Source organism: Grus americana, chromosome 1, assembly GCF_028858705.1.
Source record: "Grus americana isolate bGruAme1 chromosome 1, bGruAme1.mat, whole genome shotgun sequence".
In the NCBI taxonomy this organism is placed as follows: domain Eukaryota; kingdom Metazoa; phylum Chordata; class Aves; order Gruiformes; family Gruidae; genus Grus; species Grus americana.
The window spans coordinates 214,634,554-214,661,940 of record NC_072852.1 but is presented as its reverse complement, the minus strand read 5'-3'; the positions used below and the strand labels follow the sequence as shown (position 1 = coordinate 214,661,940).

The 27,387-nt window shown below is 42.1% G+C and overlaps 1 protein-coding gene across 2 annotated transcripts in view; it reads right to left on the bottom strand.

Annotated features, from left to right (window-relative positions):
- TENM4 (teneurin transmembrane protein 4) overlaps positions 1–27,387 on the bottom strand; it is a 622,246-nt gene that overhangs the window by 593,522 nt on the left and 1,337 nt on the right. The window contains exon 1 of one of the 2 annotated variants that reach the window (XM_054803243.1): positions 21,029–21,156. The exons of the other annotated variant lie outside the window; for it this stretch is intronic. The gene's annotated coding sequence lies outside the window, so the exon portion shown is untranslated. Of the gene's footprint in view, positions 1–21,028; positions 21,157–27,387 lie in introns of those variants that run through there. 2 annotated transcript variants of the gene reach the window in all.

Here is a 27,387-nt window from a genome sequence, read left to right as displayed (position 1 = left end):
GAGTGTGATAAGGAAAGCTTTGTGCAAGGAGAAGGTATTTTATGATGCTACAATTATTGGTTCAATAATCAATTGTCAGGGGTTTCAAGCTGCAATGAAAGCTATCGCTTGCCAAACCAAACACTAAAAAAAAAAAAAAAAAGAAAAAGGAATAAGGCCTTGAACACTGATGTACTTATAAGTTACCATTACCTGTAGTCCTGCTCATGAAGCAATGGGCTGCTTCCAACAATTTTCTGGAAGCGAAATAACATGGTCTCATAACACTGAGTTTGTCCCTGCCACCTCAGTTTCCAAAAAACCCATCCATTCCCATTCATTCCCATAAAGCCAAAGCCCTTGTCCCACTCCCTCCCCGCTTCTCATACGTCTTCTGACAGAAGATGAAACGTTGCTGGTCTGAAATGAGAACAGCTGGAAACACAAACTGGGCAGGAATATTTCATTCTCTGTGTTCCAGCTTATTAGGGTTTTCTTTTCTCCCTGTTTGACCTTAAAGTATGAAAATCATCAAGGGACAAATAGATGCAAATTCATTGCCACAATTCACAAACTTTCTTCCCATTTGGCTTACACTTCAGAAAGCTATTAAACCTTAGGTACACAAAGGGAGCTGACTCCATATAGTCCAGAGCTTTATGAAGTGACTTTGACCAAATATTCTCTCTTAGAATTTATTTTGTGCTGTTGCAACTGGCTGCGAAAGTCAAGACCAGTGAAGAACCAGGATTTCCATCCAGAGGCCACATTAATCAGGTTGTCATCTGTTTTAAATAATTTGAGTTAGTGAAGCACTTTGGTGGATCAAATAATCTGTTTATTGTTGCCTTATTTTGCTTGTAGGTTAAGGGAATTTATTATGATTTAATGAGAAAGTCCTATCAAGACACAGTAGTTTTAAGAAGCCAGAACCCATCTCTGCCTCCAGACCTGTCCACATGTTTGCTTGCAGCCTTTCCCAAGTGCTTACATCTCGGTGATCCTTGTTTTCATTTTGATGTAATCATAAAGAGTTACACTAAGAAATACATAGACCATATGGACTGATGCTAGGAACAGATCAGAGGCTTAGCTTCCACTTCAGTGACATGAAAGAAAGGAAGGAACATAGTTTTCCTTTTCCTTACTTCTTCCTTTGCTTGATAACAAGATCAAGAGATTTGTTACCTTGTTCCTCTCAAAACACATCTCTGGATGACGTGAAAGTAGTGTTGCAGGCTGGGCCAAGTCAGAAAACTAAGCGGCAACTAGAGGCTGCAAAATACAAATCTGGTGCATAATGGGACCCAGCTGCTTGTACTGAGATTTATCTGGATTAGCAACCTAACAAATTTCAGATTAAATAAATGCTATGTGTTCATATGCATGCTTTCTCCACTTGAAACCCCTCAAAACTAGAAAAGAACCATTTTTTTTATTTCCACAGCTGATAATTTTTAAAAGATTTGTTCACTTTGTATCTGTTAATAAATTCCAGTTTGATATAGGTCCAGTAGCAGGCACTTGAATCTCTGCTGATTTGCATTCTCTATCCCTCATCACATATGGAGTATATAGGGATGTAAACTGCTATCAAATTATAAGTGATTTGCATTCATTTTGTACAGATGCAGATTAGTACAAAAGGTGAAGAATGGCACACAATCCAGATGATTATAAGCAAACCGGCTTTCTTATGTATTCAGTTTCATTATATTCAGATTTAGGATGTGTGAGTACCTCTGATCAAGCTCTTGATAAGCAAATAAAGAATAAAAAAAGCCCTGAATGGACTGGGAAATCAAAGCTCGGTTGTCACTATCTGTAAAACATGCACAAAGGCAAAGACAACCAACACTATCCACATGGGAGATTGTAAGAATGAGGTACTGAATGTCAAAATATATGTATATTGTCTACTCAGAAGTCACACAGGTAAGAGGGACCACTAGTCAGATCCTTTGTGTAACACAGAGTGGAAGGTGTAGCTGAATTAATTCCAGCTTGGACAAAAACATTTACTAAAAATACAACAAAGCAAAATATATTCCATGTCTAGAGAATCACTTTATTCCTCCTCAAGTTGTTCCCTTTGTAGTAAATAATACGTAGCTTGCTTCAGGTCTCTTTGCCTAGCTTCAGCTTCCTGACATTTCTTCCTGCTGCATCTTTGTCACATATATTCAGAAGAGCCCTCTGCCAGTGAATTTCTGTTGCCTCGGTAGGTAGTCAAAGTGATCGCATCGGTCCTAAACTTGCACTTTGAGGAGCTAAACAATTGGGAGTTTTTCCTGTAGTTCACTGTATGATCTCTTACCAAGCATTTAATCATTCTCCTATCTGTTTCCTAAATTTTCTCTAATTTATCAACATCCTTTCTCTATCACTGCTACCAAACTGGAGAAGCATTTGAAAAGCAGTTAACCCATGTCAAATACTGAGGTGATTTCACTATGCCTACATGAGACTCCCTTGTTCATGTACCCGAGTAAAGATTCATATTAAACCAAAAGCTCTTTTTTTACCTAATTATCCATCATGCCAGAGAAGTGTTTTGAAGTCTCAGAGTGTCTGGATAGAGCATCCCCAATACAGTATGCCTTGCTTTTTCTTTTCTTTGAAATATGGGTTTACGTTTCACTACATTAAAGAAGAGATTGCCTGTCTGTATGTAGCTCACCAAGATACTTAGATCTCTGTCAGTATGTCCTACTCTTTCATTACTAACTCCCCCAACTTTTAGATCACCCGCAAACTATTGGCAATGGCCATATTTTTTATCCCAGGTCATTGATAAACATGGGCAGCAACATAAGTCTAGGAAATGATATCTCATAATCTTGTAAAAAGTTAGTTGGAAAGACACATAAGAGATTAAAAATGTCAGTAGTAACTTATGGAGAGAGACTTACACACTGTATCGGAACAATTCCCTTTATGAATAAAATTTTAGTCAGAAATAGCCCTTCTTACAGAGATAGGGATTAGTTAATCCATGTTGCTATATCCAATATACTTTATGAAGGATAAAAAATATTTTGAATTAATGTGTTGGGGTTATTAGGAGTCAGCTGACACCTGCAGATAACTAAAGACAAGTAACAGGAATACTGAAACCATTATACACTTACTCATCTCACAGAGGGGTCTTTAACCTCTTAGTTTTCTTCTTACACAATTTGATTACTAAAGCAGTTTTCCTGTCATCATAAGTCCTTGGCAACTCTAAAAACTACACCCTTTACTGTAAAACATTTTTGTGGACTTTTTTTTCTTTTTAGTTGAAATATACTCAATGTCCTCCTGCAAAATATTTTTTGGCAGTGCCTCTGCCTTTATCTCTGACTTTCAGTCACTGTTTCTCAAGTGGGAAATAATATGCCTGGGAGTTATTAATAATCATATGGAACCTTTTCAAAGAGTAGTTGGGGTGTGAAGAATGTAAACCAAGGACATCCATGTCATTCTTATACCTTCCTTCCTGGATATTAGCTATCTTATCAGTCATAAAGTATTTCTAATTAGGACCGTCAAGATACAGAGCCAATAACAAGAAATGACAGGGAGCTACTGGTATTCGTTTTACTCCAAAGAGACTTTGGAAACCTAGATTTGACATCAGTTTCCTTGCAAACTATGGCTCTGCCTTATTTTGCAAATAAGAAAAAACTACAACATGTGGTCCCACCTGCCTGTCCTACATTAATGTCAAGAATATAAACTGACCTGAATTGCTGGTAAGAACCTAATTAGCATGGCTACAGGGTGAGCAGTCCCTCCAACATAATAATTTATTAGCTAGAAATCCCTGGGCCTTGGCCAATGAAAGCTTCCTGCCAAGGAGATCTCAAGAAGAAAGGAACCCACAGAATTTTTTGTCTCTTAGCATGACGAATTTTGTCAAGGAACCTTCCCTCACCGCGTTCACCCTAAGTTAAATAAGAGGAGGAGAAAGAGGATTTGATATCCATCGGGCTGCGGCAGTTACTTTAGTTTCTATTAGTAAGCAGCTCCCTGGTGACCACAAGGTAACAGTCCCCATCAAGAGCTCCTGAGCTGTCCTTTATCAAAGAGAAAAGCAGCATCTGCTTTGGATAGGCTCACTAAATAGATGCTTTAAACTGGACACATACTGAAAAATATTTTGGCATGTTTGCCTCAGGGGGGTTTCGTAATCTGTCTTCATCACATCTCCCTGTGCAGCTTGTAAGAAAAGATGGAGGTTTCTTGTGTTAACCTTTGTAAAAAATATTTTCCTACTCTTTTCCTCTCTTCTGGATGGCTCCCCAAAAGAATGTCTAAACTAACAGTTTATTATGATGAACAAGATTTGAAAATATTTAGGCTTTATTGGCTCATTTTGGGATCCTTCCTTCCCTATGCTTCCCTGTTTCAGTTTGAAGAGCTGATCTTCTCTTCATATGAATGAATCAGAGTCATCCTGCATGACCCTTCTGTATGTTAGCTGATTTGTGTGACTTTAGTACATCAGTTGTTCCAATCAATCTGAAGTTAAAGAAAACTTCTAGACTTGGGGAATCTTTCTCCACCTCCCAGTCACATACTTGTCCCAACACCTTCATCCAGAAAGACAGAAAGCAGCCTGGGCATGAGTAGTACTTGACCAAACAGTTTTGATTTTGTCCTTCGCATGGTCCTTTTGTCAAACCAATGAGGACGAATTAAGGCAACAAAGGGACTTGCTTTCATCTAGAAATGCAGATCTTTTCTCTGTTTGCACTCCAACTAGTCTGCTTCATTTGGCATTTTCTGTCTCCATCCCGGTTTTCATCTGTGGAAAACACTGAGTCATTGCTGATAAAACAAGCTGGAAAGTTAACTATATTGTTACCAAGTATCAACATCCGACATGAGGAGACTATATCTAAACTGTTTTAGTGGGGTAGACACCTAACACTACTAATGTTGGGTCTGGGATAGCTTTGAAACATCATTCTTCTTTTGAGACTGTACTTAGGATAAGAAAGTGGAAAATGCAATAGCCAAGGGCAGTAGCATGTGGTGATTTTGCACCCAAAGCTGCTTTGCTTTTGTTGAACACCTCTCCTATGGAGACAGGCTGAGAGAGTTGGGGTTGTTCAGCCTGGAGAAGAGAAGGCTGCGGGGAGACCTTCTAGCAGCCTTCCAGTACTTATAGGTGGCTTATAAGAAACATGGGGACAGACTTTTAGTGGGGCACAGAGTGATAAGACATGGGGTAATGGTTTTAAACTAGAGGAGGGTAGATTCAGATTTGATATTAGCAAGAAATTCTTTACAATGACGGTGGTGAAACACTGGAACAGGTTGCCCAGAGAGGTGGTAGATGCCTCGTCCCTGGAATTAGCTGACCTGTAAAGGTCCCTTCCAACCCAAACTATTCCATGATTCTATGATTCTAATCTCCTTTTTTCTCTTTCCTAAAACACAGGACACTCTCCAGCCAAGAAAGGGCCTACCCACAGTATATTGGAACTCTGAAATTATCGATCTCTGATGAATATGGGATCTGCAGAAAGGAAATATACATGTATTGTCCAAATGTTCCAGGTTTCAGCTCTTTTGGTGTAACATAGAACTCAGTTCATTTCGAAATCTGACATGAAATTGCCCACAAAAATGTGTAGATTTGGGAATGCATCTATACCAAACACAGCATGTTATAGACAGGGTTGGATCCTGAGAGCTCCTGACAGCTAAATGGCTAACCTTTTCCAAGTGGAAGTAAGAACCTTCTGCCTCATACAGAACAATGGATTTGTAATTGAGAAGATCTGACAAATTTAGAAAGGATTTTGTGCACATGTTTGTAGAAACTGAGATTTTTACAATCTGGCCTGGAATCGTCTTCTAGGAGAGCATTGAAGAGATCAAAGTAAACACATGTAGAAACCTAATAAAATGAAATGTGCCAAAAGACAGGTCAACTAGCTTTCTACTTCCCAGCTTGACTGCAAATGTGATTCCCATTCAATAATTTTGTATGAAGAACGATGGACTGAATTTCTATAGCCTAAAATAAGTGCTGTCAGGACACTGCAGTAATATATTAAAGGAAGGGAGAACAAGAGAGAGACAGAGCTGTCAGGATACCAACATGATTTGGCAAAGAGGAAACAGAAAGTTATTAGAAATAGGAAGTTATTAGAAAACTTTTACTATGGACAGATAAATTAAGAGACAAAAATTTCTTCTCCTGGATCACAAAACAAGAGCTGCAAATAGATCAGAAGTCCCCATGTTCCCTCCTTTAACCTACTTATTAAGGCCAAAGTGTCTCCTTAATGACTAATTAGTGTAACTACAACTGTATGTAGCCTAACCAGGACATTCCGACTTGCGTTATATTTATGTTTCAAACTTAAGGTCCACCCAGCGCTAAAGCACAAGGAACTGGAAAAGGAGGGCTGGGGAGCATGTCCTTTAATAAAGCAGCGGAGAAGACATGTCTCTACAACAACCAAGAAACAGTGACAGAAAAGGGATCAGCTAACTTGCCCTGTGGGACACGATCTGCAGGCTGGGGGTTGTCCAGCTCCTGCCCAAGCTGTCTAGCACATATGCTGCAAAAACAAGTGTCAGTTAATGGAGCGTGCCCTCACGTGCCACGTGTTCCCGGTGGAATTGGGCTCTGGACAGTCGGGGACCGACAACCCAAGAGAGGCTGTGCTGAGAGTGGCCATCAGGACTTAACTTTCATTCCCCCTTGTTTTCCCTTAAAGGTTGAGGGTTGTCATTCTAAAATGATACTTTCTTGGGTATTCTCACTTATTAGAGAAAAGGATAATGTCTATTCTCCTTCTGAGTAGGATCACGGCTGTATCAAAGTTGATCACAATAAAATTTTTTGCCTATATTATAGACAGAAGAACAGTAACCCTGCATGGAATGAATTGGCTTAATAACAGATATTTTTAAAAGCCTTCTTTCAAGAAATTAGCCTGAAACCTACACCAGAGGCATAGGGTTAAAATCAGAGAGAATGACATTAAACTTCCCTTGCTCGTTGTCCCAGCTGTGGGAGTCTCGTGGTGAGTTACCTAGTGAGACAGGAATTACTGGACCTGGTCCAACTCTACCATGCAAAGAAGTCTAATAAGAAAAAGAATGGTTTGTGGCAATTTTGCTGAAGTTCCAGGATGACCTCCATGAAATCTCAAAGGTGAAATTATCTAACAGAAATGGGGAACTGTTTTGAAAAACACCACATGTCACACTAAGTGTGGATAGAAAGTATGCCCCAAAATGTCCCGTCTCCTTCTGCTCTGACAGAGAAGTGGTTAATTGCCATATTTGGTGAAAAATGTATTTAAATCATAAAATTGGAGGTTTAATTATATTTGGTATGTGTTACTGGCAGAGCTTCATGAAATGATCAACAATTATCTTTCTCATCCATCAAGTGCTCAGGGATCACACAAGGACAGGGAGTAGGAATATGAAACACACTGTGCCAAAAACATGAAACGTGTTGTTTCTCTTGTAGCTTTCTTCATTTTTTCCCACATTTTCCATGCACATCATTCAAATTAAAGTTTGGGTTTTTTTCAGCATAGCTACTTTCCCACTTATCTGGAAGCAATCAACCCCACAAAACCTTTTCAACATCAAACTCACTACAGGAAGGCACAAGTTTTTCAGGACACAGCGGAGTTTCATTTTAAACCAAGAACAAATTAACACATTACGATTTAACTTTAGCGCTTGATTAACCCAAAATTAATCAAAAATGCTGCTCATTGACATGCAAAACCATCTTTATTATATTGCTACTCATAAAACTTCATATGCAATGGCACAACTGTGCCAAAACATTCAGACAACAAAAACCAGCTTAATTTCAGAGATTTACACATGTTCCTGAAAGACTGAGATATTTCATGCCTACAACCAAACTTTAATTAGAGCTAAAATTACAATACAATGCATCCCATCAAAGTAGGCATGCTATTTATAGCTGCATATTTAACTCTTAGGTTGTCAGGTGCTCTGTACATCGGGATCACTAACACCCTGTTTAGCTAAGAAATTCATCGTTCAGTGCTTAAAACACAGCTGGAGGGAGATACACAATATGCCATGCTGTAAATGCCGCTGGAAAGATGTGTAGCTCATGAACGGTGCTTTCATGAATACAACTTGCACGCTTATCTATTTACTTTCTGATGATTTCTTTTTGAGATTCTCTGCCTATTTGTGAAGGAGAAAGAGTAGAAAGCCGGATGCTGCACACAGATGTGGATGCACTTAACGGCGAAATCCATTACTTCAAGGAAGGGCCAAGATTTCTGTGGGACTCTACACAAGACTAAGCATTTGGCACTTATATAAAAGGCTCAGCAGAGCAGTTATTTGCTGTTTATTATGGAGGGATATCTGGAGTGTTAGCTTGAGGTCTGAGAGTGCTCTAAATTCATCACGTAACGTGCACAATTTTAGTTAACAACAGGGGATCACAACTTGAACACTAGTATTTGGCGTCACAGCCTGACCGTCGTAACTGAAGCACAACTCTCCCTGCTATCACCATCCAAAACTGGACTTCTGAGAAGAAGGCAATGTAATGGAAATGTTCCCTGCCACTACACAGCGCATGGTCTCAACAAGCACAGAGAGAAAGTCAGTGCTTGCCAAGCCACGTGGGAATTCAGCTTTGTCCAGATTTTATTGAAGACTCTTCTCAGCTAGAGGAGCAGGTGACATGGGTGAAGGAATAAGGAGCTCCTTTAACTTCTGTGCTTGAAGTCTGGAGGCACAACTGTTTGCCACCAATCACCCTCTCTCAAAGCAATTCACTCAGGTGCTTATGTTTAGCTGGGATGAATCAGGGCTTGAGTACACAGGGACACGGCAAAGTATGTTGCACTGAACGTAGAGGTGATGCAGAGCACTTCCCCCCCACATAATGAGGGATCTATAGCAGATATTTTGACCTGAGGGTTCTGTGGAGCCAACTTCCACCAGCCGTGTCAGATATGCTATTAGCACTGTTTAGGTTTAAGGATCTCAAAATTATGCCGGTTAGTACTGGTCAGATAATAATGATGGGATGCTTTGAAAACAAAACTTTATCTTCTGTTTTTAAGGACAAAAGAATCCAATGGGAATTCCACAAAGTAAAAATTAGATGCTCTGACTGCCCAAAAGAGATGTTTTCAAAGGTCACATTAATTGTTAATGGAAAGCTGAGAAAACTGTGAAATATCCAATATCTTAGATAGAAAAACAAATATCAGGTTATAGACAACAGAGGCATGAGGCATGATCCCAATCTATAGAAGGTTTCCTTTCAAAGCTGGATGTCTACTTGCAGATATCCAGTAAAAGCCCACACATTAATTACAAAGGGAAGAAGATAAGAGTTCAATTCATTTAGTTCTTTTATTCCAGGCATTTTACAGCTGTCAGTCTGAAATTTTGAAAGAGGCCCACATTGAAGATAACCCTATCAACAGTATAACTTGGGACTTATAAAAAAAAAAAAAGGGGGGGGGGGGAAGGTATACTTCCCCCACATATGGTTCTAACAGATGTGGTTTTAAATTACCGTTGGGACATAATAATGTTTTTTGAATGAACTGAATGTTAAATAGTTGGCTCCTCCTATGTGACAGACATTAGCGCTCAGTGGTTTAAGCAGAAAACTCCCCATTTGTGTCTTTAGCTGGCACGTACTTCATTTTCAGCCCACGCTGGTCAGTATGATTTAATACCTTGGCCTGATGTCCCTCTCACCAGCGCGAGAAAGGATAAAATAGGATTAAAGAAATGAAACAACCCCAAACCAAGCAACATCTCCCCCCAGCAGACAATGCCAGGCTGCTGCATTGTTCCTTACACAGCTCCTGCAGCCCTGCAATGGGAACTCACTGGAGAGGACAGCCGAGGATGAAAAACGTTAAATAATTCAAAGCCACTAACATCAAGTCTGTTGTAGGTATAAAAATAGTTACAAAACACCACTCTCCTTGTTTTTGTTATAGGAACTTTGACTCACTTGGAAACATCAAGAAAACCCCTAACCTATCACCCTCCCAGCCTCGTACGCTCAATTAGTCCGGCAGTCGAAATGACATCCATTTCCAAACCAGCCTTCAATTTTCATGGCCATTTCACGTTTCTGTACTGGGGGAGCCAGCACAGTTCCACAGCAGGAGTTAAAAGGTCTTATCCAGAGCCCATTAAAACCAACAGGAGCCTCCGAATTAACAGTAACGATCCTTGGATCTGGCCCTGGTTTAGGCTAAAGTGCTGCGGTGTTTTGGGGATTCAAGCAAGATTGGATGTGACCGTTTTTTGTTATCTCCAAAAATCTCTGTCGCTGGAAACGTCCACTTCCAAACACTCAGCCTGCGAGAGCAGTGCACATTTTAAAAAAAAAGGCCTTCATGAAATATTCAAGGAAACATGACGCAAGGTGAGCTACCATATAGTTTGTGTAAAGTTAACTCGAGGTATTTTCATTTGAACAGAGGGAAGGAGAGAGAAACAAACAGAAGTATTCACAGATGAAGAATCTGTGCCCACACACACGCATTCGATCAGCACCTTTGCTGGGGCTGGGTGTGGTGAAACAAAATGCTAACTGACAAGGAAAAGTATCTTGACTTTTTTTTATTTTATTTGTTTTGTGCACAGCAGAGATGTTACAGAATTTTTAGCCTTCCATACTCTGAAAGGGGGAAAAATTCCAAAAGAAAAAAAATCAAACCATCTCCACTGCACAGAGCACAGCAGAGCACCAGCTGCAGCAATACAGCTCTAGCACCAAAAGAGCTGGCATGGGTCCCTCCATTCCCGCTATCCCCCCATTTCCTCACCCCCCAACGCCGCTTCCCAGAGAGATCCGCTTTTTTCCCTAGCATCACCTTCTAACATCCCCTTCTTTCCTGTTACCGTCTTCTCAACTGGCCACTTGCTGTCTGACAATCTCAGAAGACATAAAAAGCCAAAATGAATAAATACATAAAATTCAACAAAACATTAATTATGCAGAAGGCATAAAATTATACGAAACTAAGTGATGTAGGTGTACAATAACGTTGTTCTCCAGAGCCCGTGATCAGCAGTGGTTGGCACAGAGAGCCACAAACAGATGACATTTTAAAGCTTATGGGGGGTACGCAAGGATGTAAGCGATGGTTTGTAGCTTCTATATGAGTCATTTGTGCATCCCTCCAAACCCAAGTTATACGGTGAACGGCACCAGCAATAATAAGCTATAAAATCCCAGCCCTAAAGCAAGCACTGTTCAGGTAGACCCAAATGTCTGTCAACAAACAGAGCTTTAAGTGACAGACAGGTGGCTTTGTCAGCTCACACTTTCTTGGGAGATAAAAGCAAAAAACAGGAGAGTATTGAAAGTTTCCAAATCCTAGGCAGGGCATCATGAACACAACATGGATTTTAGGATAGGAAGGAGTGAAATTTAGGAGATGGAGGTGCAGGGGAAACACGTCAGGCTGTGAGAAGATGGTCATTAAGTTGTCCCTTGGTTCAGGACTCAGGTGCTCCAGCCTGGATGAAGCAAGGGGTATAATTTGCTGTTTGAGGGAAGAGCAAATGCTCGCTAGAACGAAGCCTAAGAAAAAAAGACTCAGTTAGATGCTGTTGATGAGAAGCAAAAACATTTGAGCCACAGAAAACTTCACAGTCAGATGACACAAGACAGGCAGGCTGGTTGTTCTTGCTTGATACTAAGTGTGTTTTGTTGGTTATATTTTTGTTCAGATTATCCCCAGGATAAGAATAAAAGTCAAAATGAGAGCCTTTTTCATTGCTGGGCTTTCTGATCCTGTCCCGAAGCCTCCAATCATTACACCACAACCTGCTCCTACAATACTGAGCAACTAGCTGGGTGATAAAAACATCGGATGAAATTCAGTGTCAATAAAAGCAAAGTAATGCATAAAGGGGAAAACGATTCTAACAATACATACACAATGTGGGCTTTAAATTAAGTGTTACCACACGGGAAGGTGACTGGGGAATCACCATGGCATGTCCTCTACAAATATTGGCTCTCTGATTGTGCCAGTTAAATATGCAGGGAAAATCTTGGGATATGTTAAGAAAAAAACAGACAACAAAAGGAGAATAATATATCAGGGTGGTGCTGTATAAGGTAATGATGTATTCCTGTCTTAATGTAACATACATTTTTGGTCAACCCATCTCTAAAATATATAGTAGAATTAACAAAGACAGAGAAAAAGTCTGCAAAGATCATTGGGAATATAGAAAGACTTTTGCAGTAGAGATGGAGCAGAGTAGGGATTTTCAGCTTGAAAAAGAACCACAAAAAGTGGGAGGAAAAAACCTGTATTAAATCATGATGCTTGTAACCCACAAAGTAGGAGTCACTGAATGAAATTACCAAATTGTGTGTTTAAAGCAGAACAAAAGGAAGACTTTTTCACTCACCGCATGATTTTAAATTTTGAACCTTTTTTTACAGGATATTGTGTCCTTTGCAACTATACATTGGGTTCAAAGAGAATCCAGCAAATTGACAGAGGACAACTACGTCAGTGTCTACTGAGCAGGAACGGTCCAAAAGACTGTCCTGAAGATAGAAAAGTGTAATGAAAAGGTGCACTCTGTATTTTAGTATGATTAAAATTAGGTTTCATATCAGCACAACTACTGTAAACAGTTGGCAACCCAGGAAAAAATCTCCTGGGTCATGAGACTAGCTTAAAAACTCATCATCTCCAAAAAGCTGTTTGTACCCCCTTCTTTCTCCCTTCTCCTCAGCACATGCTCCCACCATGGTGACTCAATGGAAGTCACTAACTCAGAAGAAGAAAAAAAAACAAACCAAAAAACCCCAACCAAACCAAACAACAAAACACCTAGCAAAAGATGGACCTATTTTTCTCCTGGGTTGATGACTTAAATCATCAGACATATTGTGAAGGAGTGGAAGGACAGGAGCTGGGGAGAGAGGACATTGGGAGGGGAGGAGAGGGGGAGAGCAGGACCCCTCTCCTTCCATGGCAAAGGGTCCTGAGGTTGGCTCTGATGTGAAACTACAGCCTCAGCCATCACCTGTGACGATGATAAAAAAAAGGAGAGAGATGATCACACAAAAATACAGTTATCTGCTCTTTCAATTTTAGGGGTTTCCTTTTTTTTCCTGCTTGTTTTTTGGCTGTGATTTGCAATAACAGTTGCTGTTACAAGAGAATGTTACATTAAATCAGAATTCTTCTGTCAAAAGGACCATGAACCCAAAGGTGGGATACAGGGGAATTTGTGTGATTGCTCTGTCAATGCAACATCTGAGATTTCTCTGGTTTTAATCCCATTCTACAAATCCTGCAATGTTGTATCGCTTTGATGCAGCTTTGTGGGATTCTCATTAATTGTAGTCACTTTTGTTTCCAGGAAGCTTGAGATTTCATCATCTGCTAACATATGCTGAAATGCATGTGTCAGTTTTATAATAAATTTCCAATATATAAAAATATCTATAAACCACAGAAACACAAAATTAGTTTGTAACAAAATCTCTAGTTATCTGTTTATTTGGAAAAGCAAAGTTGGTAGTGCTGTCAATTATGGGCAGAGTGAGGCAGCTTTAATAATAAAACAGCATTTGCAGTTTCTCGTAACTATACTAAGCAAATTGTTTGGGCTGAAAATGTCCATGCCAGCTGTCTGCCTCAGGCTGAAGTTTTTTGGAAAAATTCAGTCAAAACAGTTCAGCAGATTCTGAGAACAAGGCTAGGGAAAAATATGTTGTTTTACCCATGTTAAAAAAATGCCTTTAGCCTTCTCTCTAAAACCTCCTCTGGGATCTCTAGGACTTTAGAGGAAGGACTTCAAATTTGCCTGGGAAAGAATTGTTTTCCTTTTAATGAATTTTGTGCGAATCTGTGTGAATTTGGCCAAGTTTAGACATCTGTGATAAAACCACTGTTGCTACATGCTCCTAGGTGCATTTGTACACATTTGCCACCTTCCGTCACTTAAATTTCTACCTGTGTGGGACTGAATGAGATGCTTTGCGCTGTGGGACCTGCCAGATTTGCATCCAAGCATCAGAACTGAAATCGGAGACGCTCTCCGGTGCTCGGCATGATCCCCAGCTGGGAGGAGCTGAATGAGGTTGGGGTGAGAGACCTGCAGAGCAGGGATTAGAGGGATGAAAATGGGATTGCAGAACAGGGCTGGAAGAGGCAGGAGATGAAGCGAGGACCAGACTGAGCGGGATGGACCGGGAAGGATGTGTTTAGGGGAGCGGAGTACTCTGTTAAACCAAGCAATGATGATCTGTTAATTGACATTGACATATACAAATAGCAAAATGATGAAACGTGACAAAGCTACTAGTTTTTGCAAGACTTAAAAAAAAAAAAAAATTCTAACAAAGACTAGACTAACAGACCAAGAATAATATTTAAAAGTATATATTGGAGACCCAGAATTTAAGAAAAAACAGAATGAAAGTTGCCTTAATCAAGCACCCTGTCTGCCTTCATTACAATGCAGTCATTATTCGCAAGACTGTGTTTTATCCAAGCCAGCCCGGAGACGAAGCAGTGAGGAGTAGAAGATGAAGTTTACGATCCGTGTCTCACCCGTTGCAGAGCTGGAAGGTTTGTAGTGACTAAGCAGAGGACAGAGGAACGAGGACAAATGTGTTTCAGATTAAGGCAGCCGAACGATGCCCCAAGACCGTGGGCAATATTGGGCAAGTCACTTCAACCCAACATTTCATAACTGTGTCGACGCTAAGTGTGTTGCAACCTCTGGATGATCATCTTGATAGCTCGGAGTCTGATCTGCTTACGTGTCAAACGCCCACAACAGCAATTAAAGTCTGTGTGAACTTTGCTTTGCTTTAGCACCGCAAGTAACCCCCGATCGCGGCTCTGTCGGCAGGAACGCATCGTGAGATCGGCTCTTGAGATTGTTCTCTGCTTTCTAGCACACAAATCTGTGCCAATGCCAAAAAGCTGATCACACCTTAAACCCAGCCGCACAAAGGGCAATTTTCTAGAAATAGCGGCATTTGCTTGTTCCCGGCTGACGGGATCTGTGCTGCACCAAGCCCAACCAGCCAATACTCTGTGTATCAACAAGCAGAAAACAAATTCCAGCACCTCTCATGCTCCGTCGGTTTTTCCAACCACTTCTGGCAGTTACTTCTGAAGGTTTTTTGATTAACCACGCTCTCCCTTCCTATTCTTCATTACATTACATAGGTGACGATGAAATTGTTTTCAGCATCCAAAGACACAGAGGCAGTTCAAAAGGAATTAGCAGCATATTAAAACCTTTCCATTATAAAATTTGGGAGTTCAGTTTGTTTATAAGATTGGGCCATTTAAGTCCAGGGGCCCAGCAGAAGAGATGGTTTATGACTTAGTGGCCTCTGGGACTTTGCTTTGATGTGGACAGATAGTACTTGAAGACACTCCTGGCTTCCTCTTTCCCTCCATACAGCACGATACAGAAGACCAAGACTAATTTTATGCATGGACCCCATATTCCCCAGAAGGCACAGCCCTAGACTGAAAGTTCTGAGCAATCTTAAGATTTTCAGTGCACTTAATGGAATTTGAGGGGGAGAAGACAGACTGTGAGCCCTGATTGCATATGTAACATAGGGTTGAATTAAAACAGTAAAAACAAGATTTAATCCTGGTGGTTTCTAACTTTTGAATGTTTAACTGAGCAATCTCCAGAATATTTTGAAGACTTGGTGCGTGCAAACACATGAACCCGCAAGCGATACAACTTCTACTCCGCATTTAAAAAGAAACCTGCACTGAATAATTACCGAAAACCTAAATCAATGGGTAGCAAGACGTCTCCTACCTTCACGTTTGCTACTGCTGCCTGGATAGCACATCTGCCACTGGTCCCTTGGCAGTAGTTACGACAGTGAAGCAGGATTCTGGGCTGCGGTGGTTTTCCTAGGCTGAAGCAAATACTACTCCACTAAAGCCCGAGGAGATATCAGCGAAATCTAATTGAATCATCCCCATTTAAATGGACTGATAAATGTGATTCAGCCAACTCCTCCACCTAAACAGACCATCAGCAACTCCTCTCTTTCTCTTTCCTGCCCCTTTTTAAAAAAAACACAAGGATGTCACATCCTAGAAAGCAAGTCTTCCTTGGAATAGGAAATTTAACTGCCAGCTCTATTCCATTCCATAGTGCATTTCCCTCCTCCTGGCTGCCAACACACTGGAAGAACATAGGTTTCTGCCTCTGCTGCTTTCACGGACATCTTTACATTCAAAAAATCACCTCCGCTGATACCCAGCAGGTCAATGTGCGATAAAGTTTGAATCCCCCTACAGAACAAACAGCTTCCTTCAGAGCAATTTGATATAAAGGCATAAAGTTTTCGGTGAGTAAGGCTCAAACTTCCCCAGAAATTTGCACTTTCTGGAAGAAGTGTTTGTCATTTCACATAGCCAAGCAAACGTGCTCTCCTGTTCAGATTTCAACTCTGCCTTGAAAGATGCTCCAGGAAGAGTGATTCAGGACAGCTGGCAAAAAAATACATATTTCTAAGAAAATTATTTGACTATCAGCGTAACAACAGTTAAATGGCACAGAGGAATGCAAATCATACATTTATTTCTAAGTAGAAGTCCTATAGTCGCACTACAGCACCAGTCCTCAAGCTATACTGATATGGTTGAGATATAAAATTTCTCCATGTTTTTTTTTCCTTTTAATCTACAGCAAAGAGGAAATATATATTTATAATTTTAAGAATATTTTGTTACAAGACTTTTCCTCCAAAACATATTGGTCAGGGATCCACAAATACCCGATTCACTGGCAAGTGGTGCACGTTACTCCATCGAAGTGCCCAGCAATGCCACTCTGTCAGTTCAGAGCAGAAACAGAATATTTTACCTTTTAGTTACAATAAGCTATGCTGATAGACCTTGTACCAGGGCAGGTAACAGCCAGTCTTTAAATCTGAATTGACATCGATTTACAGGGTTTCAGCTTTTTGAATTAAATCTGAGAGAGAGAGAGAGAGTGTCAAGCTGCTTCACTTTTTGATATTACAATTACGCATTTCTTAAGCGCAGAAGAGTTTGCTTTAAAAAAAGAAAAAATAAAGTCTCAAGTGCCTAGGGAGATAAGATAAAAAGAGAAAGTGACGTTAAAGAAGATATCAAACGAGCAAGTTTTTGTTTATTCATCTTGCTAAATTCTTCTTTCCCCCCCCATAAATTTTTAAAAACACCTTGATTTGAAATCCTACTCAGAAATCACATATGTCATGCAACATTCATCCTGCCAAATCTCTCTCATCGTGCTATTACTGCAATATTTGTAACTTTTGATCTGGAAACATCAAGTTACGTAAGATCATAGTTGCAAGGATGTGATTCTGTCAGAAAATGAACCAGTGAAGCGGGAACTCGAACAGAACTGGAAATGACTTTCCAAGGGAAAAGGTAGTTTTGCTTAAGTATCTTGGCTGTTTTAAAGTGCAACAACTCAACGTTTTATTCTCCTGAGTGGAGAAATGGTAAACTACCAGGTTAAAAATAATCAGAGCGGGCTCTTAATTGGAATAGCGTGCATGTTGTAGAGGGAATGAAATAACATTTTAGTTATTATGCACTCCAGGAAACCAATCAAATCAAATAAAAGCAAAAAAAATTCCTCACTTTATAAAACAAAAGAGAACAACATTTTCCTTTGCCAGCGTACTATCTGCTCACCAAAACAAAAGGAAAGCATCTAATTTAAATAGTCAAGGAAAATAATTAAGCAACAAGGACTTCAAAAACCCCCGCCTTCTCTATGCAAATCTCACTCCTTCCCCAGACCCACCGAAAGCAGAGCGATATCTCCCTTTTTCTATCCATATAATAAAATAAATCATTGGGTGGGGGGGTGGGGGGGTATCTCCCCTCCCAACCAAAACCAGACAAGCAGTTTTACTCTCTTCTCTCAATGATTTTTCCCTGTCCTTTAAAATCAGAGAAATCAAATTCTCCCCAGAAAAGCCTTTCTAGACCAGGACCCTTTGCTGATGAAAAAGGACGCTATGAAGTTAACTTGTGCACCTCCTTTTGCCTTTTCCCCCTTCCCCTGCCAAAGACCAGCCCGAGAACCTCTTTCCACACCCAAGACTTTCTTTCTCCACCAAAACACGATTTTTTTTTTTTTTTTCTCCAGATCACACAAATAGATGACAGACAAATTGAAAACATCCCCTTGTAAAGATGTGCACACATGCCCGCACATAGGAATGGGAAGGGAGCGTGAGGTACAGAGGCAGGAGTCCCTGCAGGAACACAGTACAGCTCAGTGCAGCCGCAGTAATTCCTAATTCTGGTGATTTTTTTGGTGGGGGTAAAAACTGAAACAGGTTATCATCTGCAAAGACACCTCCTCTCCTCTCCCCACCCCAGCTATGGGTGCAGCCCCCTTTCAAGGGTGGTCCTGTGCCGAGCAGTGGTCCCGCTCTCCGGGGAAGCACAAGCCAGGTAACATTTTCACGTGCCTGGGAAAAGCCTCACCACACACCGCGACCCCACGCTCCCCTCCCCGTCCCCAAACCTGCTGGAAACCAGCACAGACCCTGATTTATCTTGCCCATGCGCTGGCTTGGGAGTCACATTCTTAAGGGATCATGGCAGCGAGGAATCCACAAAACAGCCCGCACCAGCAGGGACTGATCCGGCAGCGTGGCAGAGGCTGGGAGCTGGGAATTTAGCAGGGAAGGGCAGCTCGCTATGGCCACAGACCAGCAAATTCCTACAGCCTTCTGACACAGGCAGAGCCAAGCGAGCTGCTTTGAAGGCTCGTCTCACTGCAAAACGGTGCAAGAGAGATGCGTCTTCCTACCTTTATGCCACACACCCCCCGTACTAAATATATATATACATATATATACACACACACTCCCTGTTTTTCCACCCAAGCCTATAAAAGTGCTACAGGCTGAGCCACCGAGTGGGAGGCGCCTGGCTCTGAAGAGGCCAATGAAATAAATTAAATACAAATCAGTGGCTCAGCCCCAGCCTCTCCCCCCTCTGCCAGCGAACAGGGGAGATGTTGGGGTGCGCCATGGCCGATACCCTGCCCTTGCCGGACCCAGCGTGCGGCTGGCACGTGTGGGTTGCTGGCATAGTACGGCGCAGGGTAAACCTTGGGCATTGCAGGCACATATGGCGCACATGTTGGGAACAGAACGTTTTCCATAGGAGGGGAGGGGCCACCCTACTAGCAAGGAATTTTATTGGGGTCAGCGAAGCAGAAAGAAATTGGGTTGGGATAGGCTGGGATTTGCCAAGTTCTCCTGCCCAGCTCCCGCGCCCCGGAGCAGGGAGCAGCACACTAACAACTTGGCAGGCTACAGCAGAAGTTTACCTATAAAAAGTGCACAGACAACTTCCAACTTTAAAGCTTTGCTCTCATTTTCTTATTTTATGTCCCTCCCTTCACACGGGACTTTCCTCAGGAAAAAAAAATTAAAAAATGAAAAAATGCAGCTATAAATTCAAGATGAGACTTAACTGCAAAAAGTTAAGAAGGGAGATGGAGTGGAGGTGGAGACATTATTTTATAGTTTTACTCAGGGTTTTGGTGTTTTGGCTTTGTTGTTTTTTTTAATCATAAAGAATTGAACTTTCCTGGAAGAGTCATAAGCAAATGCAGTCAAGATGCAGAAAGGTCTTGTCTATCTCGTCACTAAGTATTTAGCCAGCTCTGTTTTGGCTGTATGAAAAACGTATTTCAGACTGTGTATCCCATAAGACAAGGAAGACTGTGGCATAAATATTTTTTTTTTTTTCCCCCCAAATCATGTGCTTACATGGTTGTAACCACTGCGAATTTCTAAGCGTGGTCATGGCAAGAAAGAGTAAATACATACTGCTTCATGAATACTTTAAGGGGGTTTTAAATTATTTTTTAAAGATTTGGCATGCCTTAGCTACTACTTATTTAAAAGTGAAAGATATTTTAGACCAAGAAAAAAAACAAAAAAAAAAAAAATCAGAACAACTACCAAGAAATAAATGCCCTTTGGTAGCAGCCTGCTTTTATGTTCAACAGCCAAAATTTGTATTTCAAAATGCAAATTGCTGAGAATGTGAGCACGAGTCTGAACCACTGCATTTCTCCCAGGCACTCTAGCATCTTGTCTCAAACGCCACACTGTTTGGGGGAGCTTCTAGTACTGGCAGGGCATGGCTGGAAGCAGGGCTTTAACATTTCATGCCTAAGAAACAGAATTGTCACTCAAGTTGCAGTCAAGCGCATTTTTCTTATTTTTCTTGGAGGCAAGCCCACCCTCCCCTGGAAAATGGGAGACCCCTTCCCCATCCCCATCCCCGAGTCTTTCACAGATCCGAATGTAAACATACACACACACACTCCCACCACGCACCACCCTGCAGCAGGACATGGGGACGGGGCGGAGGGTTCAGACAGAGCAAAAGCAGCTTTGTGCAGCTCAGAAATACCGAGGCACTTCTTTTCTTTTTCTTTTTTCTTTTTTCCTTCTCCTTCCCCCCCCCCCCCCAGCTTTTACTATTACATAAATAACACCGATTGATCTTAAAGCTGCATCCTTGCTCCAGTGCCTCCAAATCTGCACTGCTGCCTTCCCCCCTCCCTCCTCGCCCCCCCCAGCACAGCCGCACCGCTCGGGGTGCAGAGGGAAGGGCTGGGGGTGTGTGTGGGGGTGTTGGATGGGAGAAGCCACCCCAAATACACCCTGGAGCAAGGTCTTGCCAGGCTGAGGGTGCCTGGTCCCCACCGCCCCAGCCAGGAGCCTCCAGCAGCATCTTTGCCTCCCGCTGAATTGCTGCAAACTGTGTGCGGAGGGAGCAGCAGGGCTGGGATGCGAGGGGAGAAAAGCAAGCTGGGCAATGGGAGGGATGGTGGGGAGGAAAAAAAAAAACCCACAAACCAGGGATTCAGGGAGCTTCTCCCCAAGCCTAACCCGTGTGCCTGTCCATTTAGTGGGAAGAGGAAAGGGGGAAGGGAAAACTGGAGGGAGGCGATCGCACAAATGCACTTTTCAAAGCAAAACGCAAAAGCTTACCATGTCTGCAGGCTTCCCCCCACCGAAATGCCACTTATGTGTCCAGCGATCCCAAAGTGGGCAACTACAGCCAGGCACCGGAGCTCATCTCAGCAGGCAGCTCGGCAATACACCACCGCCACCCCCAAAAATCAAAATCAAAATAAATAAATAATAAGAATAATAATTAAAAAAAAAAAAAAAGGACCGGTCCAGCTTCTTTCCTGGCAGGAATCGTCCCTGGTAGGACTGCCCAAAATAAGCAGCTGCAATCCAAAGGCTTTATTTAAAGCTTCCCCCCTCCTCCTCCTCCTCTCCTTGCCTCGCTCTCTCTCTCTCTCTGTTACACACAGAGAGAAAGAGAGACACACACAGGTTACATGAATGGGAGGCAGGAGCCGGCGCTCCCGGGCTGGGAATGACAGGCACACATGCGGCCGGCTGCTGCGCACCGCCGGGCGGCTCGCCACGCCACGCCACGCCACGGCTCGCCATGGCACGCCACGGCACGGCACGGCTGGCCATGGCACGGCGCGGCGTGGGCACGGGGGTGGCGAGGGAATGGCTCGGGCACAGGCACGGGGATGGCATGTGGAGGTGATGGGCATGGCGCGGATATGGGGATTGGGTGAGAATGTGGGGGGGCACGGGGAGGAGATGGGCATCGGTATGAGATGGGCACGGACAGGGGCACAGTATGGTCATGGCACAGGCATGGGACAGGGGGGACGTAGGCATGGGCATGCCATAGTCATGGCACAGGCATGGGGCACGGGCACAGCACATGCATGTGGGCATGGGCATGGACATGGCATAGGCATGGAGAGGGGGGGACGTAGGCGTGGGCGTGCTATAGTCATAGCACAGGCATGAGGCAGGGGTGGACATAGACATGGGCAAGGCATGGACATAGGGAGGAGGTGGGCATGGCAAAGGCATGACATGGGCATGGGATGGGGGGAAGACACAGGCATGGGCATGGCATGGCATGGGGCGGAGTTGGGCATGCACATGGGCACGGGCATGGCATGGCATGGCATGGGCGTGGGGAGAGGACGGGCATGGGGAAGGCATGGGTATAACATGGGCATGGGGAAGGGATGGGCATGGCCTAGGCATGGGGAAGGGACGGACATAGGCATGGACACGGGCATGGCATAGAGAGGAGGTGGATGTGGACATGGCATGGGGAGGGGATGAGCATGGCATCTAGAGGAGATGGACAGGGACATGGGGAGGGGATGGGCATGGACATAGTTGTGGGCATGGTGATGAAATATGCTGGGTGTGTGGACATAAGCATTAGGAGGTAATAGGGAAGGGAGAGGATGTGCTTGGGCATGCGATAGGCATGGGTTGGGCTTGGGCATGGGTTGAGCATAGGCATGGAATAGGCATGGGGATGGGATGAGATGGCATTAGCTTCAGAATGTGAATGGGATGGAGATCGGGATGGGGACGAGGATGGGACCGAGAGCTGCCTCAGGTGGTCTGTTCATGTCCTGGCCCTGGTGAGTCTCTCTCTCTCTCTTTTCCTGGGGTCAGGTGGGCTCCAGCTTCTGCACATGTGATGAGGAGGGGGAAACCTCTGTTCCTCCCTTGCCTATGTTGGCAACTTGCATAATATCTTGCTTTTGGGGTCAGGGAACATCATCCACAGTGATGTCAGGAGATTTCTTCATTGTTGTTGTTGTTATTATTACCATCATCATATAATTGTGTTGTTTAATAATTAAAATAAAATTCTCAGGGAGAAGGCCTGCAAGATTTCAGTTTCATAATTTAAGATTACTTCTTTGGGAGGAAGATCAATGTTACCAGTTTCTGCCTTTTAAATATGGAGATTTTGTTTTGTTTTGTTTTTCAACTGTAGTGACAGGAAATTGGGGCTATTTAGTGCTGCTATTCAACATGGTCCGAAGGGAGACAGGGTTGTGGTGCCGCTAAGTGTCAGGTCCTGCTGCTGCTTCACTGCCTCACCTTGGGCAAGTCCCTGAGAACTTCCCCCTGCCAGGATTCATCCCCTGTTGCCATTTACACTCAGCCTATCATTTTCTCATTCACCAAATAATCACACTTTCCCGTTTGGAGTTCCTCCTTGAAATTTACTCTTACAAAACTTTTCAGCAACAGTCTCTGTATGACTGATGTTGGCATCACAAATCTCTGAGCGATACTGGATTAGGCCCTAAAACGGCATTGTAAGAAGAGTGCTGAACATAATGGACTGCAGTACTTCATGCAGTGCTTTGAGCTACGTGGGAATTGTCCTCTTCATGGCATACCTTTAAATCAGCCAGGTGTAAGTCTGCTATGCTCTACCTTTTTTGTTGTGGGGGTTTTTTTGGGTTTTTTTGCCTTGTCCTAAAATTTTCAGCCTTTGTGGAAAGCAAGAGGTAAGATTGTGTTTTATTCCAAATCCAGAAATCAGGGTAAAAAGGCACACAACAAATCAGAACATAATCTTAAACAGCAGAGTTCTCGACATAAAGGTCTGCTTTGCAAAATAGCTGCTGCTGTTCACTGTTTTTTTTCAGTCATACATTTTAAAAATGAAATACATTTGCATTGGCCTTATTGCCTCTGGAATATATTCCACATCAGGAATCTAGACTCTAGACAAAGGTAATTTAGGTCTCTGGAAGGGTGAAGTTTAATTGAGAAATATATATATTGTTAGGAATAGACCTCATCCAAATTCAATGGTAATTGTATAAGACTTTCAAAAATCATACAGTATGCAAGCTTCCAAAATTTCTGAACAAGAAACATTTCCATTTAAATGCCAAGAGGCAATTTTCCCTCTCTTGTTCAATACTAAATCAGTCACATGAGCAGTTTGCATTTGATTTTAGAAAGGAAATGGAACATCTTCACTTCCAATTGCATATAACTTCTGCTTTTTCTTGTTCTTACTGCTCTTACTTGTTTGTGGTACTTTCCTGCAGTTTTGAAACTCTTCCATTTGATCCGCCTGTTCACTCCAGCCATTTATTTATTTATTTTTTAAACTCCAGCAACATTATTAAAAGAAAACCAGTAAACTCAGGTGTGAAGAAGAATACCGTTTGTTTGAATTCTGGTTGGTAAATCCAAGTTTAACAGATCAGCACTGCTTGTGTAATTGGCTTTTCCCTGTTAACCAAACTAGACAACGATGCTCTTGGAATAAGACAAAAAAAAAAAAAAAAGAACAATAGTAATTTAATGGAAAAAAAATGACTCTGGTGCAGAAGTGTGCCACATGTCAATTTGGAGCATATTTTATCAAGAAGTAGATTTCAAAATATCGATGTTCACCAGCCTGCCATATTGTACCTGTGTCCTGCACCACAGTAGCTTTGCACAGCTGAAACGCTCCTTGCTAACAGAGACTATTGAGTCAAACTCTCTTCCAAATAGTGTTTTTGCAGAATTTGTAAAGAACCTACATCTATGGAACAAGAAGGTGATTGAAAAGACTCATGCATGAGCCTGTTAGACCTTGTGTGCTGGGAGACAAGGAGAGCAAGTCCTGGAGCTGCCGCTCAAATTAGCACTTAATAGTCCTGATGTCGGGTTGTGTTTCCATATTGACATTTGCTCCAAGAAAACAATGAAAACACCTATCGTAAAGTCCCCATTCATCAAGCGAAAAAGTAGCAACACCTGCTGTGGTCAAAGGTTTCTTGCTGAAGAAGTTCAGCAGCAGAAGTGTCTTCGGTTGGGTAGGTAAGCCCTTTGCCAAGAGGTGCTGTGCTAGTTGACAGCCACTGCTAAAGATATTTTTTTTTTTTCTACTTCCAGGAGAGTAATCCAGAGGGAAAAACTCATATATTTTAATCAATGGAAGTGAAACCATTTGCCTTTCAGAGACTATAAAATAATACACACCCCAGGGTTCAATGCTCTTTTCTACTCCTCCAGAACATTCTTAAGGGGAAATCACTCTTTTCTTGATGAATGTGCAATTCAAATGTGGAAATATGCCATTCTTCATGCTTTCTCCATAGGGAGCAAAATGATTTCTGTAATTAAACCCTTTTTGCCAACATTTCCTGATGAGAATAGCTTTTTTTTTTTTTTTTTTTTTTTTAACAAGGGGAAAAGCCATGTACAAAAGGGTTTGCAAAACCAGGTCTGGAGGGTTTGACCTTTAAGCCTCTATTTGAATTACTCATTTTGGTTTAAAGGCACATGAGGATGAGGCATATGAGTAAGGGCTGCAGCTTAAGTTTCCAATCAGGCACTGCTGAAAGGATATGGCTACAGGACAAAGAAGATATGGGTACCACCGCTAACGTTAATCTAGCTATTAGGGATGAATTAGCATTGAAAACACACGGCCCAGTCTTCGGCACACTTTAGCAACTCCAGGTGTGCACCCAGGGTCCCTGTTGGGCTCGTGCTGAAGTCTGTACTACGGCATCATTGGTGCACTGGTTCCCATGGTAGCTAGATCGAAGAAATCCAGCTTCTCCGATATATATCAGGCTGTCATGGGCAGTGTAGACAAAACTGGAGTTAAAGAAGAAGTTAAGCGTATGTGTTAGGTTTTGTAGGACTCGGACCTGAAGTCCACAACATGTTGTCACTGTAGAATGGAGCGTGTGATACACAGAGGTTGGGATGCAGGACAGAGCTTTTAGCCACCTGCACAGTTGAGGGTGGAAACCTCATTCCTGTATGATGGATGGTAGGGTTCAACCAGAGCTAGATGCAGAGCTGAATCCTGAAGTTCCCGCTCTGAGTTATGTTACGTCTCTCTGCCAAAGCTCTTGAGCAGGGTGGTGGAGCAGAAATCACAGGTGCTTTTTATAAAAAGCAGGATTTCCTTTCTCTTTCTCCTCACTCCAAGGATGTCCACAGCTTAACTCAGTCTACATTGACTCAGAGAGACATCTCCACTGCTGGTATCCTGAGGTGGACTCCAAAGTGGGGATGCAGAAATATTATCACTTATAAGGGTCTTTCCTTTTTTTTTTAGCTGATTTTTATCAGGATGCTAAAGGCCGGAGGGGGTCATTCTATCTTGTCTGTGCCTTTCATAGCATTTCAGTGGACCTCAGGGCTAAGGAGGACAGAACTGAGCATCCACCCCCAGTACTGGGTCTTATACCCTTCCTTTCCTTGTTTGCAAAGTACCAATGCCTGTTGTCATACCTGAGAAATGAGGGGAGGCTTACGATGGAGCAGAGAGTCTGCTCCTACTGCTTACTCAGGAAAAGTTCCCATCAAGTGAATTGGACATTTGCCTGAGTGAATGTTGCAGGATTCGGCCCATATGCTTCTCAGCTCTTATATTTGCATAGTGCAGAATATGCTTACAGTACAGTGCCAATAAAACAAAACTATATACAGTAAGCACAGAAAAATCAAGAGCACAGTTAAGACCATTTACAAACAGCAGCTGAGCTCTGCAGCTGACATCCAGGCTTATAACGCTGTCAGAGACCACGCTCTGTTGTGGGTAATATGTACAAGACAATTATCTATAGGCAATTAGATAGAAGGTCCTGTAAGTGTATAGGTCTCTATTCTCCCTTCCCTAAGACTATTATTTTCATTTTCCCTATGAATTATTTATATTTTAACTCTGCAAATGTGTTCTTTAAAAACAAACAAACAAAAAAAAAAACCAAAAAACCAACTATGGAAATCATTTCAGGAGGCCGCTTTTGTGAAAGACACTTGTTCTTCAAGTGCGTGCTCTGGTATTGTGTAAACATGCTGGGTATACCATATGTGGCCAACTTCAAATGAGATATTGGTTTATTCATTGTAATGAAGTAGAACGAGGACTCTTTTGTCTCCGGAAATTCCACTGATGTCTTATGAAGGAGAAAGAAGATGTGCATCAAGAAGGTGCAGATCATGTCAAGAAGAGTATAAATTGCCCAGAGGATCAAATTACATTTTTTTCATAGACATATTTTCCCCTCTAAAAATTTAAAGCATGGGGTTTTTTAATCCATGGGATAGGGTAGAATATTTCTTAATCCACAATACATGATAAAACAGCCACGAACAACTGTAATATAATACATCTTCAATACAACTGGCCATAGGTATATTAGAAGAACCTCCAAACAATAATTACCCTATTACTGCACTGTGACTTCAGATCCAATTTTGCTCACCTCACTGTAAAAAAATGGATGGAATAGATGACTCTTATATTTTTAATAATAATGAAATGTTCAGGTTTTGATATAGAAACCTGGCTACCAAGGTAATAGGTACATATAAGAACCTATTTAGAATAGCTGTGTGAATGGGAATTGCCGTTAAATTGCAGTGAAATACTGTAGCACATCAAACAATATTTGAAATCAAATAAAACTTGGAAGGCCAATCTGCACTCATATTCAAGCCATAATGTCATTGTGAAGGAGACTTTT